At 44.7% G+C, this 19,034-nt stretch overlaps 1 protein-coding gene and 1 long non-coding RNA gene across 2 annotated transcripts in view; one reads left to right on the top strand and one right to left on the bottom strand.

Moving 5' to 3' along the window:
- The window catches only part of IGFN1 (immunoglobulin like and fibronectin type III domain containing 1), a 743,161-nt gene that overhangs the window by 380,397 nt on the left and 343,730 nt on the right, over positions 1 to 19,034 (bottom strand). The gene's annotated exons all lie outside the window — the stretch shown is intronic.
- On the top strand, positions 781 to 14,375 carry LOC140116645 (uncharacterized). Its single transcript, XR_011852881.1, has 2 exons — positions 781 to 931; positions 13,588 to 14,375. It is a non-coding gene; the product is annotated as an uncharacterized lncRNA (long non-coding RNA).

Raw genomic sequence — 19,034 nt, 5'->3', positions numbered from 1 at the left:
TACGGGAAAAGATAGGACAGGTCCTATCTTTTTCCCGGGTACGGAACGGTACGGTGCCGCACGTGTGCTGCACCGTACCGCTCCCGTAGGGTGCCGTGCGCCCATAGGAGTGTATGGGGGACGTATATCGGCCGTATATACGTCGGCCGTATATACGTCCCCCATACGTTCGTGTGAATGTAGCCTAACAATAGCTGCTCTTTGGCGTGATAAAATGTAAATCTTGCTAATACATCGCGGGGAATAGTTTCTGGAAGACTTTTTGATTTGGGCACGCGGTGAGTGTGATCTATACTGAGCTCATGATCAGCCAGGTGAGGAAGAAGTGTTTTGGTCATTTTCTGCACGTAAGCTCTCAGTTGTGAGTTCGGGACAGTCTCTAAGATGCCTCTAATCTTCACATTATTACGCCTGTCTCGGTCCTCTGTATCTACATGTTTTGCTTGAATAACACAGACAGTATCTTCTAGTGCGTTATTGGAGTCCGCTAAGTGGTTGAAGGAGTTGGCAAACTCTGCCATCTTGTTTTCAATAAGAGATACTCTATCCCCCAGTTCTATCTCCAGAGTTCTGGAGCAGTTTAATTAGAGTAGAAATGTATTCCTGTATAGATGATCTCAGTACACCTAACATAGCTTTAAGTGTATTTTCTGAGACATATTTGTCTGAGGCTTGAAATGTTGCAAACATATCAGCATTTTCTGCTGGGGAGATGTTAGACTTTGATTTATTGCTCACCTTATTTTCCAGGCTAGTAGATTGCTGTTTTAGCTTCTGCATAGCAGGGCTTGCAGTAGGGGATCTCAGTGATTCTGAGCAGTTAGAAGCAGAGCTGCGGGTGGAGGAGGGCTGTAATGGAACCATGCTGCACTCGTCCTGGCTGGAGGTGACACTTCCAGTGTCACTTGTGTACCCACACTCCATCTCTCAGGTATGTCTTGCAGGGATGGGGAGCTGCAGGGGCTGCCAAGCTTCCCCCACTGCTTGCTGAAAGTCAGGTGGTCTGTGGTGCTCTGTGAGCGTGTGCCTGGCTTGCATGCTGAGGAGCTAACACCATCTTGCCTGCTAGATAGGCTGGTGTTACAAAGTACTGTTTTGTGGGCTTACTCACCTGTTCCTTGGCTCCCCGCTTCCTCCCTTGCTGTGCCCTGATATTGGTGGTGTCCGTGCTGGTGCTGGAGGCTGATAGTAGTTGTCGGTGGTACAGAGCTCTTCACTCACATGGCCATTCACTCTTGCAGCCAAGCCACTCCACCGCCCTCCCAAAAAAAAACATTTTGACACTGAGTCACTAATATAGAAAATCATAATTTACTTTGTATAGGGCATGCAAGTACATAAGCAGGCAATACTATTGTGTGGTTTGACCCCAGAAATGCAACACTATTGGATGCAAGCACACAAAGGAATGTAGAACCATTTGCTGTCTTCACACAAACAAAATGCCCTGGTGCTCCCCTGAATACCTTTCCCTAGCTGGTGCTAGCAAGCGCTAAGTCTTTGTGTTCTCTACCTTTCTTTGAATAGAAACCCCACCCAAACTTTAGTTTTCACTAGACAAATTATGTGAAATAAATGCTGAGTCTTTAAAATGGCTGACAGTATACAACATGGCCTCCGAGACCATTGCAATCTCCTCAACACCTAGCCAGCACCAACCCCCTCAAGATTATGGATTTGAATAAGGAGCATTGGCCGATGCCAGTGTTCCCAGACACCCAGGGAAAATTAGTGATTTGCAATCCAGTTGGACTCCAAAGTCATGCCCGGTGGCATAACCTAAACACCTGTCCCATATAGCCTACCTGCTTGGCTTTGCCATATCCCGTGAGGTCTGGAGAGAGCACTGGACATGTCTGTCACAGGTGTCTGTGAGGGAATAGAATTCATTTTCTATTGTGTTCACACACCATGTGTTTTACATTGGCTCTATTGATAGAAAAGACCCCTATGCATAGTACCATCCCACGCGCACACATATCATTTTACACTGATACATCCTGTTCAAGGCAATTGGAATGTGAGCATGCTCAGTAAGTTTCCTTGTCCCAAGAACCTATAAAACCTCTCTGCTACCCAAATAAATTGGAATTCTCTCAAACACTTGTGAAGGTCTGAGTGATTCACCAAGCAGCTCATACTATACAATAATTTGGACCCACATCACATCAGAGGTAGAGATATTTCTCTAACAAATTGGTGCCATTAGAAACCTGGGACAGGGTTTGCATGACGCCTACCGAACAATTTGGGGCCCACCATCCAAGAATAGACAGACCATGCAGCTGCACAAACAAAAGGTAAGAAGCTTATTCTTACACTCTGCTCTGTCTGTCTTTGTTTGGGTTGGCCTACGTCCGGTGAGTTGCATGCCTATATTGCCCAGTCCAAAGAATCTTGTTATATTAGTTCGAAAACTCCATGTGATGTGTGGTAGGGTATATGGGTATTGTGTGAGTTTGAACATGTGTGTTTGATAGCGCTTTATTGTGATACTGTACTGTAGTGGTTTTAGGAAAGTAACATCCTAGAATAGCCCCTACCTAAAGAGTCAGCCTTGAAAAGTAGTTGGTAGATCGTAATTCGCTTGAGACAGGGTAGGATCCCAATCTGCTTGAAGGAAGGTGACTAGTCATACTTGACGGGCAGTTATTGTTTAGGAAAAAATAAAAATAAAATAAAAGTGGTTAAACTGCCCAAAGGAAGAGAGACTGCGAGTGTGTGCCGGCACTAGAGATATATAGAAAATTATGGGAAATTTGCTAGGTAGGATGAGAGGCAATCCAGAGGGAACCCAGCAGTACAGATTGTGAAAGAGAGAGAGGGAAAAGAGGCTGTAAAGGGATGCCAGAGAATGTAGAAAAGGGCAAGTATGCCAAAAGATGGTAGATTGTATGTTAGTAAATGGAAAGGGTTCTTAAAAGAACAAAGGCTGGTTGCATGATAATGATACAACGGAAATTGCAAGTGGATAGAAGAAAGTTCCAGAGGAAGTGACCAGAGGAGGTTATAAAGAAACGGCCATAGGAAATTGTTTGTTGTATGAGTGTTATGACGATGACGGACAAAAACATTGGACAGACAAAAGACCAAGTTCAGGAAAAGTTCTACCTCCACCCTAAAATGGTGGATTAATTGCAGAGTGTATGGAAACAAAGGCCCAGACTAGCAGGAGGCATGTGCAGTGGGGCACCTAGACCCAACCCCCACACTGGAATATATCCGGTCATGACTAGATGACTAGATTAGAAAAAGTGCGGGCTCTATAATGGGCTCTACTTGGGCTACCCACAGGACAAAGAAATAGTCTTCAGATGTTTCTCCTGTAGGGGGCATCTCAACTTGATATACTTTAGTAGATCAGTGGTATGGAGAATGATGTATTGCCTAAAGATCTTTTGATTTGCACCCACAGTCCGCTCAACTGTAATTAGGTGTATTTGGCTATTGCTGTAACTTTAGAGGACAACTAAGATATAGTACCCAGGGAATAAATGTGGGAGACTGTGCCTGCTTATCTAAGAGTCACTTCTCAGAAGTCCAAAAACTCGGGTAGTAACATATTTGTTACGAATCTTGGACTTCTGTGGGGAGAACTCCTGGGCGGTGGTGCAGTCCCAATTGGATTCCCTGAGCTGACCCTTGCCAGATACCGTAGGTGTTCTATGAGTTTATTCCATTATACAGTCCTGTAGATTATGGCAAATAAAATAAAATAAAATTAGTTTTGTCTATATCATGTATAGTGCTAATGGAATTTAGTCAGAGTTACCAGATGTGAAGAAAGTCCAGTGATGTATGTTTAATAACATCAGACATGTAGTGTTAAACTTTATAATACACCTAAAGTTTGAAGGGTGTGGTCAAAAGTTTTAGCAATTTGTGTAGGATGATACAGTGAACTTAGATGTTACAATGGTGTGTTAGATTCCTTCTTTGTTATCCTGGTGTGCTGGTAGTACGTAGTACTACAGACACCACAGGGAGAAGGAGGGGCTTCCTCCCCCCCTTGTCTAGGGCTCAGTGAACACAGGAGGGGGAGGAGGACAAGTGATGGAATGTTAAAGAGACGAAAGGAACAATGAGAATGTGTGTTCATTACTGAGGACTGATAACCCTGACGGCCCTAAGCAGATTTTGGGTTTGATTCGCTGCAACTCCTGTAATTGTAATGGTTTAACCAGGAGTAAAATCTTCCAATGATCCTATACTATTAGTCCTATTCAGCAGCTACGACTGAGATGATTATTAGGAGTTTTTTAGGCAGAAGCTATAACACCCCTAGAAGCTTCCTACATCACTAGCTCTAATGATGCTTCTGCTCAATAACACTGTCCCTCAGCATGTGCCCCCAGTATGACTGTATAGCTTTATAATAAGGTCTAAGGAATTTGTATGCTGTATGTCTCCTATTATACAGCATTGACACATCAGCATTGGTCCAAATACTGTGTTCTTCTGGAGTATATTGCTCATTTTCTACTGTTTTCATTTAACCCGTTCACGACCCATGACGTAATAGCACGTCACGGGTCGGCCGCGGGTGCATGGAGAGGGCTCACGCGCTGAGCCCTCTCCATAGCCGGTAAGTCTTTGCTGCATATTGCAGCAAAGGCTTACCGGTAACACCCGCGATCGGTGCCAGCACCGATCACGGCTGTTTTACCGCTGATCAAAAGGTTGGCGGCGCATGGATGCCGCCATCTTTTTGAGGATCGCCGCTCCCCGTGACGTCATCTGGGTGCGGCGATCCGTTGCCATGGTAGCCTCGGGTCTCACGAAGACCCGAGGCTACTTCGGGTTAACCCATGCATTACAATGTGCTATCAGCACATTGTAATGTATGAGTAGTAAAATACACATATACTGCCATACTGTAGTATGGCAGTATATGATAGGATCGTACAGACAACCTAGGGTTAAAGTACCCTAGGGAGTCTGAAATATAGTAAAAATAAAAATAAAAAGAAAGTTAAAAAAAAAATTATAATAAAAAACCCTAAAAACTCAAATCACCCCCCTTTCCCTTGAACTGATATAAATATAAATAAACAGTAAAAATCATAAGCACATTAGGTATCGCCGCGTCCGAAAATGCTCGATCTATCAAAATATGATAACGTTTTTTCACTGCGTTTAATCCCGTAACGGAAAATCGCGCCCAAAGTCGAAAATGGCACTTTTTTGTCATTAAAAAAAAAAAACCACCACCCACAGCTCGGTACACCAAAGAATAAAAAAGTTATTAGAGCCAGAAGATGGCAAAATCCCCCCAAAAAATTTTGTATGAAAACATTATAAAACCTATACAAATTTGGTATCCGCGTAATCGCACTGACCCAAAGAATAAAGTGGACATGTCATTTGGGGAGCACAGTGAAATCCGTAAGATCCAAGCCCACAAGAAAACGGCACAAATTTTTTACCAATTTCATCGCGACCGCGGCATCTAACATGCATCTGGGGTGTCTTTCCCCCACGATCGCCCCCCCCGAATCATTTTCGGGGGGCACCGATCATTGCTACGGTATCACTGGGGTCCGATCTGGACCCCAGTGTTACCTGCAGGAACTGCCGGTAAGATGGCATCTGTAACGTCATCTTACTGGCAGAGTGCCACCCTATGCAAGTGCATAAGTTGACACTGATAATGCCCTGCAATACATAAGTATTGCAGGGTATTATTATGAACAAGCAATCAGATGATTGCTTGTTCATTTCCCATGGTGGAAAAAGTGAAAAAGTAAAAAAAAAAATTATTCAATAAAAAAATAAAGTAATAAATCACCAAAAATGCACAAAAGCCCCAAAACATATAAAGAGCCATATAGCTAAAAAAAAAGTCTAAATCATAACACAAACCCCACATATATAGTATCACCGCGTCCGTAACAACCCGTAGAATAAAAATAAATAATTATTGAACCCGCACGATGAACGCCGTAAAAGAAAACTGTTATAAACCCTCCAAAAATTATGATTTTTACCTATTCAATCCCACAAAAAATGCTATAAAAAGTGATCAAAAAAACATATGTACCCTAGAATGATACTGGTGCAAAGTACAACATGTCCTGCAAAAAACAAGCCATCAACCAGCTCCGTAGCCAAAAACGTAACAAAGTTATGCCACTTGGAAGATGGCAATACAAAAATGATAGATTTTTCCCCACAATAGGGTTTTATTTTACAAATTTAGTAAAACGCAAGAAAATATATTCATGTCTGGTGTCCCCGTTATCGTATCGACACATAGAATGAAGGTAATATGATTATTAGTCTATACGGTGAACACCACAAAAAAAAAAGTAAAAAAACCAGTAGAGAATTGATGCTTTTCTACTCCTGCTCTCAAAAAGAAGTTCCTAAATTTTCAACAATAGGTGATACCAACCCCAAAATGGTAACATTGGAAAAAGCATCTCGTCCCGCAAAAAAAATGCCGTCACATGGCCCTAATAGCGCAAAAGCGAAAATTTTATAGCCTTCAAAAGAGGCCAATGAGGAAAGTAAATTCCTGGCAGCTGCAGGGTGCTCCTTCCCTTCTGCACCTCGCTGTGCGCCCATAACACAAGTCACGGCCACATGTGGGGGTCTCTGTACTCGGGAGAAATTGTAGAACAAATTGTATGGTGGGTTTTGTATTTTTATCTTTTGGAAATGTGTAAATTTTAGGGCTAAATGAACGTATAACCGGCACAATTTGACTATTCTAAATTTCGCCTCCATTTTGATGTAATTACAATGAAGATCTCAAAGGGTTAACAATCTTCGTAAAATCTGTTTCTGATAGCTTGAGGGGTGCAGATTTGAAATTGGGTTGGTTATATGGGGGGTTTTGATGCTAAATATGTAAATTTTCATTCAAAACTGTATTTATCCCCAAAATAATCAATTCTGAAAATCCGGAAAAGCGATATTCTATTTGTAAGCCGTGTGACATCAAAATAAATTATCCAGACATTTCAAAAATGGTGAAAATGTAAAGTAGACAAATGGGAAATGATATTCAGCAATTTATTTAGGTGGTAAATCTATCTGCCTTAAAACGCAATGATTTCAAATTTCAAAAATGGCAAATTTTTCAGAAAATTCATCATATTTTCTTTTTTTTTGTAAATAAACGCAAAACTTATCAGCCAAAATTTACCACTAAAATGAAGTACAACATGTGGGTAAAAAACAATCTCAGAATCGTTTTGATAAGTAACAGTGTTCAAAAGTTATAACCATATAAAGCGACGCATGTCAGAATCCAAAAAATGGGACTGAGCCTTATGCTACAAAATGGCTGTGTCCTTAAGGGGTTAAAGAAACACCGGATGACCGACAGACTGTGGTGTGCAACCTGAGCCGCACCAGGATCAGCAGGGGTTCCACCACTACCAGCTTAACCACCACCAGTATGCGCAGGTATATGAATGCTAGCCACCCCACTTAATGGAACCAAGGCCGTTCACCTCCAGCCGGGCACACCAATGCTCCTTCCCCTGTGTCATCTGCTGCCTCTGCTAGTCAGCCCCCTGCCCAGGACCCCGGCCCAAACACCTCCCGTGCGAAAACCACACCTTCGCCTCCACGATCCTCCACAGCATCCACCAATGTCTTCATGCACAGCGTTCAGCTCTCCATACCCTAGACGCTGGAGCACAAGAGGAAGTACAGTGCAACCCACCCACACGCCCAAGCCCTCAACGTCCACATCTCCAAACTACTAAGCCTGGAGATGCTGCCCTATAGGCTGGTAGAGACCGAGGCCTTTCGCAACCTCATGGCGGCGGCCGCCCCTCGGTATTCGGTCCCCAGCTGCCACTACTTTTCCCGATGTGCCATCCCAGCCCTGCACCAGCACGTGTCAGGCAACATCATCCGTGCCCTGATCAACGCCGTTTCTGACAAGGTCCACCTGACCACGGACACGTGGACGAGTGCTTCCGGGCAGGGCCACTATATATCGCTGATGGCACATTGGGTTAACTTGGTGGAGGCTGGGACCGAGTCTGAACCTGCGGCTGGTCATATACTGCCGACGCCGAGGATTGCGGGGCCTACCTCGGTCCAGGTCTCTCAGGCCTACTATGCCTCCTCCTCCTCCCATCCCTCCTCCACCTCCTCCTCCGAATTACCATCCGTGGGCATGGCGCCATCAGTCAGTAGCTCTAGGCACAGCAGCAGTGCCGTCGCTAAGTGACAGCAGGCGGTGCTCAAACTTCTGAGCCTAGGCGATAAAAGACACACCGCCCAAGAGCTATTACAGGGCATCACTGGCACCGCTGAACCTGAAGCCAGGCATGGTTGTGTGTGACAACGGCCGTAACTTGGTGGCGGCTCTACAACTCGGCAGACTGACACATGTGTAATGCCTGGCCCATGTGTTAAATCTCATAGTTCAGCGGTTCCTCAAGACATACCCCAATCTGTCTGATTTGCTCACAAAGGTGTGCCACATCTGTGCGCATTTCAGGAAGTCCAGCACAGATGCTGCCACTCTCAGGGCAGCGCAGCACCGCCTCCAACTGCTTGCTCACCGACTGTTGTGCGACGTGCCCACGAGGTGGAATTTAACATTAACCATGTTATCCAGAGTTTACCAGCAGCGCAGAGCGATTGTAGACTGCCAGATAACTTCCACCAGAACTGGTAGTCAGGTCAGTCAGCTTCCTCAAGTCTACAATGAGGAGTGGACGTGGATGTCTGATATCTGTCAGGTGCTGAGTAACTTGAGGAGTCAACACAGATGGTCAGTGGCGATGCCGCCATCATCAGCCTCACCATCCCGCTGCTTGGCCTGTTGAAAAACTCTCTGGCCAGCATGAAGTCAGAAGCTTTGCGCTCGTCACAAGAGACGGGGGAAGATTCCCTTGTTGATAGCCAAAGCACCCTCAGGTCTGTTTCTCAGCGCATATCGGAGGAGGTGGAGGAGGATGAGGAGGAAGAGGAGGAGAATGTTGGCGAGACAGAAGAGGGGAGCATTGCTCAGACCTTCACTGTTCAGCGTGTATGGGCAGAAGAAGAGGAGTTGGAGGAGGAGGAGATGGACAGTCAGGCCAGTGAGGGGAGTGAATTCTTGCGAGTTGGGACTCTGGCGCATATGGCAGATTTCATGCTAGGCTGCCTATCCCGTGACCCTCGCAATCAAAGAATTTATTCCAGCACCGATTACTGGGTATTCACTCTCCTGGACCCACGGTACAAGCAAAATCTTTACACTCTCATCCCTGGAGAGGAAAGGAGTGTGAGAATGCATGAATACCAGCAGGCCCTGGTGCACAAGCTGAAACAGTATTTCCCTTCTGACAGCGCTAGCGGCTTCTGCGGGACAGAGTAGCGAGGGAGAGTAGGCGAGCAGGCAGCTTGTCCAGCACTGGCAGGGGTACGCTTTACAAGGCCTTTGCCAGTTTTATGTCACCCCAGCAAGACACTGTCACCTGTCCCCAGTCTCGGCAGAGTAGGGCTGATCTTTACAGAAAGATGGTGAGGGGTACGTAGCTGACCATACCATCATCCTAAATGATCACACAGCTACAACTACTGGGTTTCAAAGCTGGACATGTGGCACGAACTGGCGCTGTACGCCTTGGAGGTTCTTGCCTGCCCTGCCGCTAGCGTGTTGTCTGAGCGGGTTTTCAGTGCAGCTGGTGGCATCATCACTGATAAGCGTACACGCCTGTCGACTGACAGCGCTGACAGGCTGACGCTTATCAAGATGAATAAAGCCTGGATTTCTCTGGATTACCATTCTCCACCAGGTGAAAGAAGCTCAACCTGAATAATGTATGCACTCCTCCTCCTCCTCTTTGTACACTAAAGCAGAGGAAACTGGCTATTTTTTGCCAGGGCCAACTGGCTCTACCTATAGTACTCTATGTATTTAATTTTTCTGGAGGACCACCTACCTGCTCCTCTGGTTTGAAAACTTTTTTGGACTGCCACATACAGGCACTATCCAAATTTAATTGTCTCCATAGCAGCCTCCACACGTCGTCTTTATAGCTGCCTCCACACGTTGTCTCCATTGCTACCTCCACACGTCATCTCCATAGCTGCCTCCCAAAGTCGTCCATATAGGTGCCTCCATACATCATCCCCTTAGCAAACGAGCTGTGTCAGGCATAATTTTGGGTTGTTTTCATGGCTTCCACATCAAACTCGCCACCCTGCTGTGTAATCCACAAAATATACTGGCAAACTTTTATCATTTACCGATATTATTTCAGCGCTTCTTGCGCATCTGTTTACATTCCCCTCACCCGTCATAACCCAAACTTATAAGAACACTACTACACTTGATCTTATACAAAAGGTTCTTAGAAGTGCTGTTTGGGGAGGAGCCGAGAGACAGGGGCTTGGACAGGCAGTGGACCGCCAGCTCCATCCTAAGAACTAACATAGTTTTAACTGCAGCACCTTTAATCTACTACTACCTAACTGCCTCCATACATCGTCCCCTTAGCAAACGAGCTGTGCCAGGCAGAATTTTCGGGTGTTTCACCAGATATATAATGGAACTCTGTCGCCGCCATGCTGTAGACCTGAAGTTGCAATCATAGCAGCGCAATATGGATGCCCCATACTGTCGCTCTTAATCATGGAACCATTTCCGAAAAAACAATTAAAAATAGAACCGCTATGCTATTCCATTATTCCTAGGTGAAATATTCAAATGACCCCGCCTGCTTTGAAAATTATAATTTTCTTAAAGTAAACGCTTCTGGCCCCCAGGCCCATTTTGGGTGGGGAGGAGCCGAGAGACAGGGGCTTGGACAGGCGAAAGCTTGCCTGGCAGCGGACCGTCAGCTCAATCCCAAGTTTAGGCAGCCTCAGAGGCATCCATGCATACTGCCCCTGCTGTATCCTGTCCATTTCACCTCCACGATCCTCAACAGCATCCACCAATGTCTCCATGCTCAACTTTCAACTCTCTATACCCCAGACGCTGGAGCGCGAAAGGATATATAGCACATCATCCCCTTATCAAACGAGCTGTGTCAGGCAGAATTTTCGGGTGTTTCACCAGATACATAATGGAACTCGGCGCATCTGTCGCCGCCATGCTGGAGACCTGAAGTTGCAATCATAGCAGCGCAATATGGATGCTCCATACTGTCGCTCTTAATCATGGAACCATTTCCGAAAAAACTATTAAAAATAGAACCGCTATGCTATTCCTTTATTCCTAGATGAAATATTCAAACGACCCAGCCTGCTTTGAAAATTATAATTTTTTTCAAAGTAAACGCTTCTGGCCCCCTAGGCCCATTTTGGGTGGGGAGGAGCCGAGAGACAGGGACTTGGACAGGCGAATGCTCGCCTTGCAGTGGACCGCCAGCTCCATCCCAAGATTAGGCAGCCTCAGAGGCATCCATGCATACTGCCCCTGCTGTTTCCTGTCCATTTCGCCTCCACGATCCTCCACAGCGTCCACCAATGTCTCCATGCGCAACTTTCAACTCTCTATACCCCAGACGCTGGAGCGCAAAAGGATATATAGCACATCATCCCCTTATCAAACGAGCTGTGTCAGGCAGAATTTTCGGGTGTTTCACCAGATACATAATGGAACTCGGCGCATCTGTCACCGCCATGCTGGAGACCTGAAGTTGCAATCATAGCAGCGCAATATGGATGCTCCATACTGTCGCTCTTAATCATGGAACCATTTCCGAAAAAACAATTAAAAATAGAACCGCTATGCTATTCCATTATTCCTAGATGAAATATTCAAATGACACAGCCTGCTTTGAAAATTATAATTTTTTCAAAGTAAACGCTTCTGGCCCCCAGGCCCATTTTGGGTGGGGAGGAGCCGAGAGACAGGGGCTTGGACAGACGAAAGCTCGCCTGGCAGCAGACCGCCAGCTCCATCCCAAGATTAGGCAGCCTCAGAGGCATCCATGCATACTGCCCCTTCTGTTTCCTGTCCATTTTGCCTCCGCGATCCTCCACAGTGTCCACCAATGTCTCCATGCGCAACTTTCAACTCTCTATACACCAGACGCTGGAGCGTGAGAGGATATATAGCACATCATCCCCTTATCAAACGAGCTGTGTCAGGCAGAATTTTCGGGTGTTTCACCAGATACATAATGGAACTGGAGACCTCAAGTTTCAATCATAGAAGCAATATGGATGCCCCATACTGTCACTCTTAATCATGGAAGTCGTCTCCATGGCTGCCTCCACATGTCGTCCCCTTATCAAACGAGCTGTGTCAGGCTCATTTTTCGGGTGTTTCACCAGATACGTTATGGAACTTGGTCACTATGTCGCCACCATGCTGTGTTATCGACTAAATATACCATCAACCTTTTGTTCACATAGGAAATCATTTCAGCGCTGCTTGCTCACCTCCTTTGGTTCCTCTCTGCCTCCCATTGGTTTGAAGCCTGAGTCCATTTAGGGTATGTCGCCATGACACTCTCTAGCCTGCCGCTGCGTCTGCATGCCGTCTTCTATAGTGTCAGGGTCAATTATTGGATGTTTTAGATGCTATCTAGCCTCATTCGGTCACTCTGTCATGGCCATGCTGTTGCCCATAATTTTGGCATAATGGTGCGATTAAGCAGACTCAGAGGCATCCATGCATGCTGCCCCTGCTGTTTCCGGTCCATTTCCGTGGTGTTTACATCATTTTCTGAGGTTTCCAGGTGTTTGGCCAAGCTTCCCTGTGCAGACCCTTGGTCCCCTTGAAAAATGCTCGAGTCTCCCATTGACTTCAATGGGGCTCGCTATTCGAGCCGAGCACTCGAGCATCGGGAAAATTTTGTCTCGAATAACGAGCATTTTAGTGCTCGCTCATCTCTAGTTGTGCCCTCTTTATGATGTATTTCATTGAATCCAGCTCCACTACTTTCACTAGATTCAAAAGGGGGGGAGACATGAGGTAGATAGGTTGTATTTAAAATTTTCTATTATCTTAATGATTAATAAACCAGTTCAACTGGGACCCCATGGATGTAGGGTGGACTACGGCAAAAAGGTGACAAGCAATGTATGTCAAGGGCCTTTTACCCTATGATGGTTCAGTGCACCCACAGGGTGAGACACCAGTCTAAGACTCTACATGCTCCGTGGTGGATAAGAATCACTTAGATTCACTTTTGCTATTGTCCATTTACACAAGTATGTTTATATGTGCTTAGTACAATGTAGGAAGAGTAGTGAAAACCCTCATATATACACTCCGAAGCTGCTTTACCCTTCCAGAGGTTGCAGATTGGCTAAGTACAGCTACCAAAGGTAAGTAGCTATGAACATGTACTTGTGTGTGTGGACCTCTTTTCTGGGTAATCTGAACCCTATCCTGTAACTAAAGCAACTGTAAAGACTTCAGCCAGGGATCGATGAATATGTTAGTCCACTTATTCTAGAGACTATAACGAGGGATAAAATAAAAATCTCTATTGGGATACTAATAAAGTTGATGACAGCTCTAGGGATTAAATAGGCCTATTGAGGTTATATAATTGCCACATGGATGAACATATACTTCCCTAAGGTTGTTCAGAGGTGTCATAGAGAATTGGTAGGGTGTCCAAAACCTGCAGAAACATTTTTCTTAGGTGCATAACCAAGTATCTGTTTTAGTTCCAGAACCTGATCAAGTAGCTAGAGCACAGGACCTGCACCCAGGTGATGACATGGTCCTGATGTGACACACCTGAAGAATCTTTTGAAGGGTCATCCCAAATACCTGTGACACATCCACGTGTAGAAAATACAAGGAGACTGTGACAGTTGGAAAAGAAGAGCGCAGGACCCAGAGACTACGGATCACGAATCTGTGTATCTCCATGCTGCTATGGACATTGTTACTCTTACCACTTGCAGCATCACTGGGGAAAGATTGTGATCATAATGCCTTTCATGGGCTATGCAAAAGAAAGCTGTGATAGTGTGTGTGCTGTATACTATGTATAATAGTACTCAGGGGTTGGTAGGGTGACATGTATAAGGATATAAACCAATTGGATGTAGAGATTTTGCCCTTTACAGTGGATCTACATGAATTGTGTTGTGATGTAATGTTCAGGATGCTCAGGAGGGAAGCAGGTGAAGTGGTCAGATAAGTCCTGGATGTGTGATTAGCACATGTCAATGTACCACCTGAGCAGTACCTGAAATTATTCATAAAAGGGGGGAATTGTGAGGGAAGAGAATTCATTTTCTATTGTGTTCACACAACATGTGTTTTACATTGGCTCTATTGATAGAAAAGACCCTTATGCATAGTACCATCCCCCGCGCACACAGATCATTTTACACTGATACATCCTGTTCAAGGCAATTGGAATGCAAGCATGCTCAGTAAGTTTCTTTGTCCCAAGAACCTATAAAACCTCTCTGCTAACCAAATAAATTTGAATTCTCTCAAACTTGTGAAGGCCTGAGTGATTTACCGAGCAGCTCGTACTATACAATAATTTGGACCTACATCACATCAGAGGTAGAGATATTTCTGTAATATGTCCCAGTGCAACCAGAAAGCCAGTCTGACAATCAAGCATGTCATAAAAGCATGATTAAGGTTCAGAACGTTGGATATCCAGTAGGTGGGTGGACACTGAAGCCAGGGATAGTACCCCTGAGTAGGAAACTCCTACCAGAAGAGGTGGCCTATGCCACCACAATAACACTATGTTTGGCCATTCTGTGGGCCTTACTTAAACTGCAGCTTCTGAGATGGGGGTCCGCCCTACAGTAGTATGACTTCACCCTCGATCACAAGGTGAGAGACAGACACCGAGGGATTGTCACGCCAGGGAGAGCCGGGGGACATTGTCATTATATCAAATCTAATCTACAGAGGGAGGTTATAATATTGCACAAACTGTATTTTTTTCCTTTATTGGGTCTTGTCAATTTGACTACTGGCTGAGCTAATTACATATACAACTGGCAGGAAGGCTAGTTGGAGTCAACATCCCAGGAGATTCTTGATGACCAAAGATTAGGAGGAAGTTTCTCTACCCAGAGGTAAAAAAATTCACACCTCTGATAGCTGATATCTGGGGACAGAGAGATCAAAGTTATAGTGGACCTGTGTGTTGTTTTGCTGCTAAAGAAAATATGAGAGACAAAGAAATATCATAGCTGTCAAACAGTGAGACGCTTCAGCACATGATAGAGGGGCATAGGAGTGAGGAAATAATGGACAGTGTTACTTTATCCTCCAAGTCTGTAAATCCTCTCCTCTTCAGTGAAAACTCTGCCTCAGCTTCCGGGAACTGTAAGGCAGAGAAAGTGGGGGAGGGACAATAAGAAATCGGGAAGCTGTATGCTCCTGCCTTTCCTGTGTTCCTTTCCTCCTCCTATATTGCTGAGACATTGGGGCTTATTTACTAAGGGTCTATGGACGCACTTTCATGTTTTTTTCCAACGTTGCTGCTGGGACAAGTATTTAACAGGGGATTGTATCGCACACGATCGGACTTTGGCGCAGCTGAGCTGTCTTTCATGCGACAGAAATCGGGGGCGGGCCGTCAGATGATCTGACTGATTGGGACTAAGCCTGGGATTTAACTTTCAAATTGTATTGCAAGATCAAGCACTTACATACACCAGGTAGAAGAAGGTGAACTCTGGCGGACCTAAGCGGGGAAGTGACACATCCACAATATCGGGTGCACGATGCACTTGCGGGAGAACGCGTCAGGACATGTAAATGTGCCCCATTATGTGCTTCCGACCTCCTCCATTGATGCCCTCTGTCAGAGCAATGAACATAGGTTAGTACTGTATATGTGTGACTGTGTCACATACTGTATATGTGTGTGTAAATGTGTTTAAATGCAAACTGACAGAATGTATAACTGTGTACATATGTATGTGCTGTATGTGTTTATATATGTTGCGAATATATTGGAGGTGTGTTTACAGTTTATACTGTGTGTGCATATGGCATGCATATGCTGTATTTACATATGATGTACATATGTTTATATATGGGGATTATATGCTCTGTGTGTATATGATATATGCCTGTGTATATATGGTGAATAGATGATTTGTTTGTTTATACAGGGCATTTTCTAGTAAATTTGTTGTACAGTGCAAATCTTAAAAAATCGAACCCCACTCATGTATGGATTATAGTGCATGCAGCACTATCCCACTAAATTACCTTACACATTAGTTTCCACAAATTAATTGTAACATATACAGTGACGCCCCATTAATTAAAATGAACAGTGTTTTCCAAAATATAATATTGTGTCTGTCATGAATTATTTTAACCCCTAAATGTTGCGCGCCATAATAGTTCTGCCCGCGTCGGGTGGGTGCGGGTACATGTGGAGGGCTCTCGGGCTAAGACCTCTTCATAGCCGGTAAGTCTTTGCGGCTTATTGTAGCGAAGACTTACCGGTAACACCCGCGATAGGTGATAGCATCGGAGGCTTCAAAAAGACCCATCATTTTGTCTAAGATTGTCGCTCCCCGTGACGTCATCGGATCTCATTTTAACCCATTCATTACAATGTGCTAATCGCACATTGTAATGAATGAGGAGGAGAATCCCCATATACTGCCATACTGTAGTATGGCAGTATATGGTAGGATCGATCAGACAACCTAGGGTTAAAATACAGGAGGAGGTCTGAAAAATAGTAAAAATAAGAAAAATCATAATTAAAAAGACATAAAGATTCAAATCACACCCCCTCCCTTTCCCTAGAAGTCATATAAACAAACAGAAAAATCATCAACACATTACGTATCGCCGCGTACGAAAATGCCAGATCTATCAAAATATAATAAAAATAATATAATTTAGTGGCGCAAAGTGACACCCCCACAGCACTGTACAACTAAGTATGAAAAAGTTATTAGCGCCAGAATATGGCAAAATCACAAAAAAATCTACATTTTTTTGTAAATATATGAAAACATTATAAAACCTATACAAATTTGGTATCCCCGTAATCGTACCAACACAAAAAGTAAAGTAGACATGTCATATGGGGCGCAAAGTAAAAGCCGTAAAATCCAAACCCACAATAAAACGGCGCAAATGCGTTTTTTCCCCATTTTCACTGCATTTGGAATTAAGGTCGTTAAGGGGTTAATAGGGACTTACAAATATACTTCACCAGAACAAAGCTTAGTACATAACTACAGTACCAGTATAGAGTCCAATACATAAGTACAGTACTAGAACTAAGCTTCATACAGAAACACAGCACCAGGACCAATTCCCGGTCTCTCTATATACATAAATACAGTATCCAAAATGATTTTACATATGTGCATAGCCATCTAATTTACACAACCCCATAGTAAATGATACATGCAGTCCCTCCTTTTTAATTCATACTGTGCCCCCTGTAATGAATAAATATACTGTTCCTCTGTTTTAGTTATATACTGTGCCCTGTCTTTTAGATCACACGCTGTATATCACTAAGGCATCACCTCTCAGGGACTGGTAACCACAAGGAGAACACTAAAGAATCCATAAGTATATTCACAACGTAGCCTAAAAACATAATACCCCTCCCCAACTATATAGATATCCAGTACACTGCCCCCAGTATATAGGCAGCCAGCACTCTGCAGTCCTACCCAGTTTGTAGGGAGCCAGCACACTGTAGCCCCCAGTATATAGGGATCCAGCACACAGCAGCTCCTAGTATATATAGGTAGCCAGCACTCTGCAGCCCCCCTAGTATATAAGGAGCCAGCACACTGCAGCCCCCCGAGTATATAAGGAGCCAGCATGCTGCCCCACAGTATATAGGGAGCTAGCACACTACCCTCTTCAGCATATACGGAGCCAGCACACTGCAGCCCCCACACTCCCCAGTATATAGCAAAATGATGCCTCTCCACCCCCAGTATATAGGTAGCCCCAGCATGAAGCAGCCCCCATCCCTCTAGTAAATAGGTGGCCCCACCACACTGCAGCCCACCCCTCAGTATATAGGCATCCCCCAACTGCCTAGTATATAGGTAGCCCCCCCAGTATATAGGTCGCCCCACTCCCTAGTATATAGGCAGTCCCCTTACTCTCCAGTATATAGGCAGTCTACCCCCCACTCCCCAGTATGGAGACAGCCCAGCGCAAAAATTGTTTGTGAGCGTAAAAATAAAAAATAAAGGAGAAAGGGGGGGGGCATGCAGTAGTCCATGGGGTGCAGTCTTTACTAGGTAGACCACTGTGTGTACAATATATATGGAATTTTAACCCCTTAACGCTCTGCGCCGTAGCTCTACGGCGCAGAGGTATAAGGGATGTATGAAGAGGGCTCACGGGCTGAGTCCTCTTCATACAAAGGTGGGGGTTTTTGCATATTGCACAAAACCCCCACCGCTAATAACCGCGGTCGGTGCTTGCACCGATCGCGGCTATTAACCCCTTCAACGCCGCCGGCAAAGTCGCCGGCGGCGTTTAAAAGACGGCGGCGCGCGGGCGCCGCCATCTTTTTTCTGATCGCCACGCCCCCGAACGTCATCGGGGGGCGGCGATCGGTTGCCATGGTAGCCTCGTGTCTTCTTTTGACACGAGGCTATCTGGCAGCTGCAGATTCGTTACAATGAGCCAGTGGCTCATTGTAATGAATGTGCTGCAAAAATGCCATATATTGCAATACAGAAGTATTGCAGTATATGGTAGGAGCGATCTGACCATCTAGGGTTAATGTACCCTAGATGGTCTAAAAGATAGTGAAAAAAAAAATTTTAAAAAAAGTTTAAAAAATAAAAAAAATTAATAAAATATTAAAAGTTCAAATCACCCCCCTTTCCCTAGAACGGATATAAAACATAATAAACAGTAAAAATCACAAACATATTAGGTATCACCGCGTCCCAAAATGCCCGATCTATCAAAATATAAAAACGGTTACAGGCGGCGGTGACCTCCGAGGCGGGAAATGGCGCCCAAATGTCCGAAATGCGACTTTTACACCTTTTTACATAACATAAAAAATGAAATAAAAAATGATCAAAATGTTGCACAGACCTCAAAATGGTAGCAATGAAAACGTCGCCTCATTTCGCAAAAAATGACCCCTCACACATCTCTGTGCGCCAAA

Source organism: Engystomops pustulosus, chromosome 2 (assembly GCF_040894005.1).
Source record: "Engystomops pustulosus chromosome 2, aEngPut4.maternal, whole genome shotgun sequence".
Lineage (NCBI taxonomy): Eukaryota > Metazoa > Chordata > Amphibia > Anura > Leptodactylidae > Engystomops > Engystomops pustulosus.
This window is presented reverse-complemented; position numbering and strand designations above follow the sequence as displayed.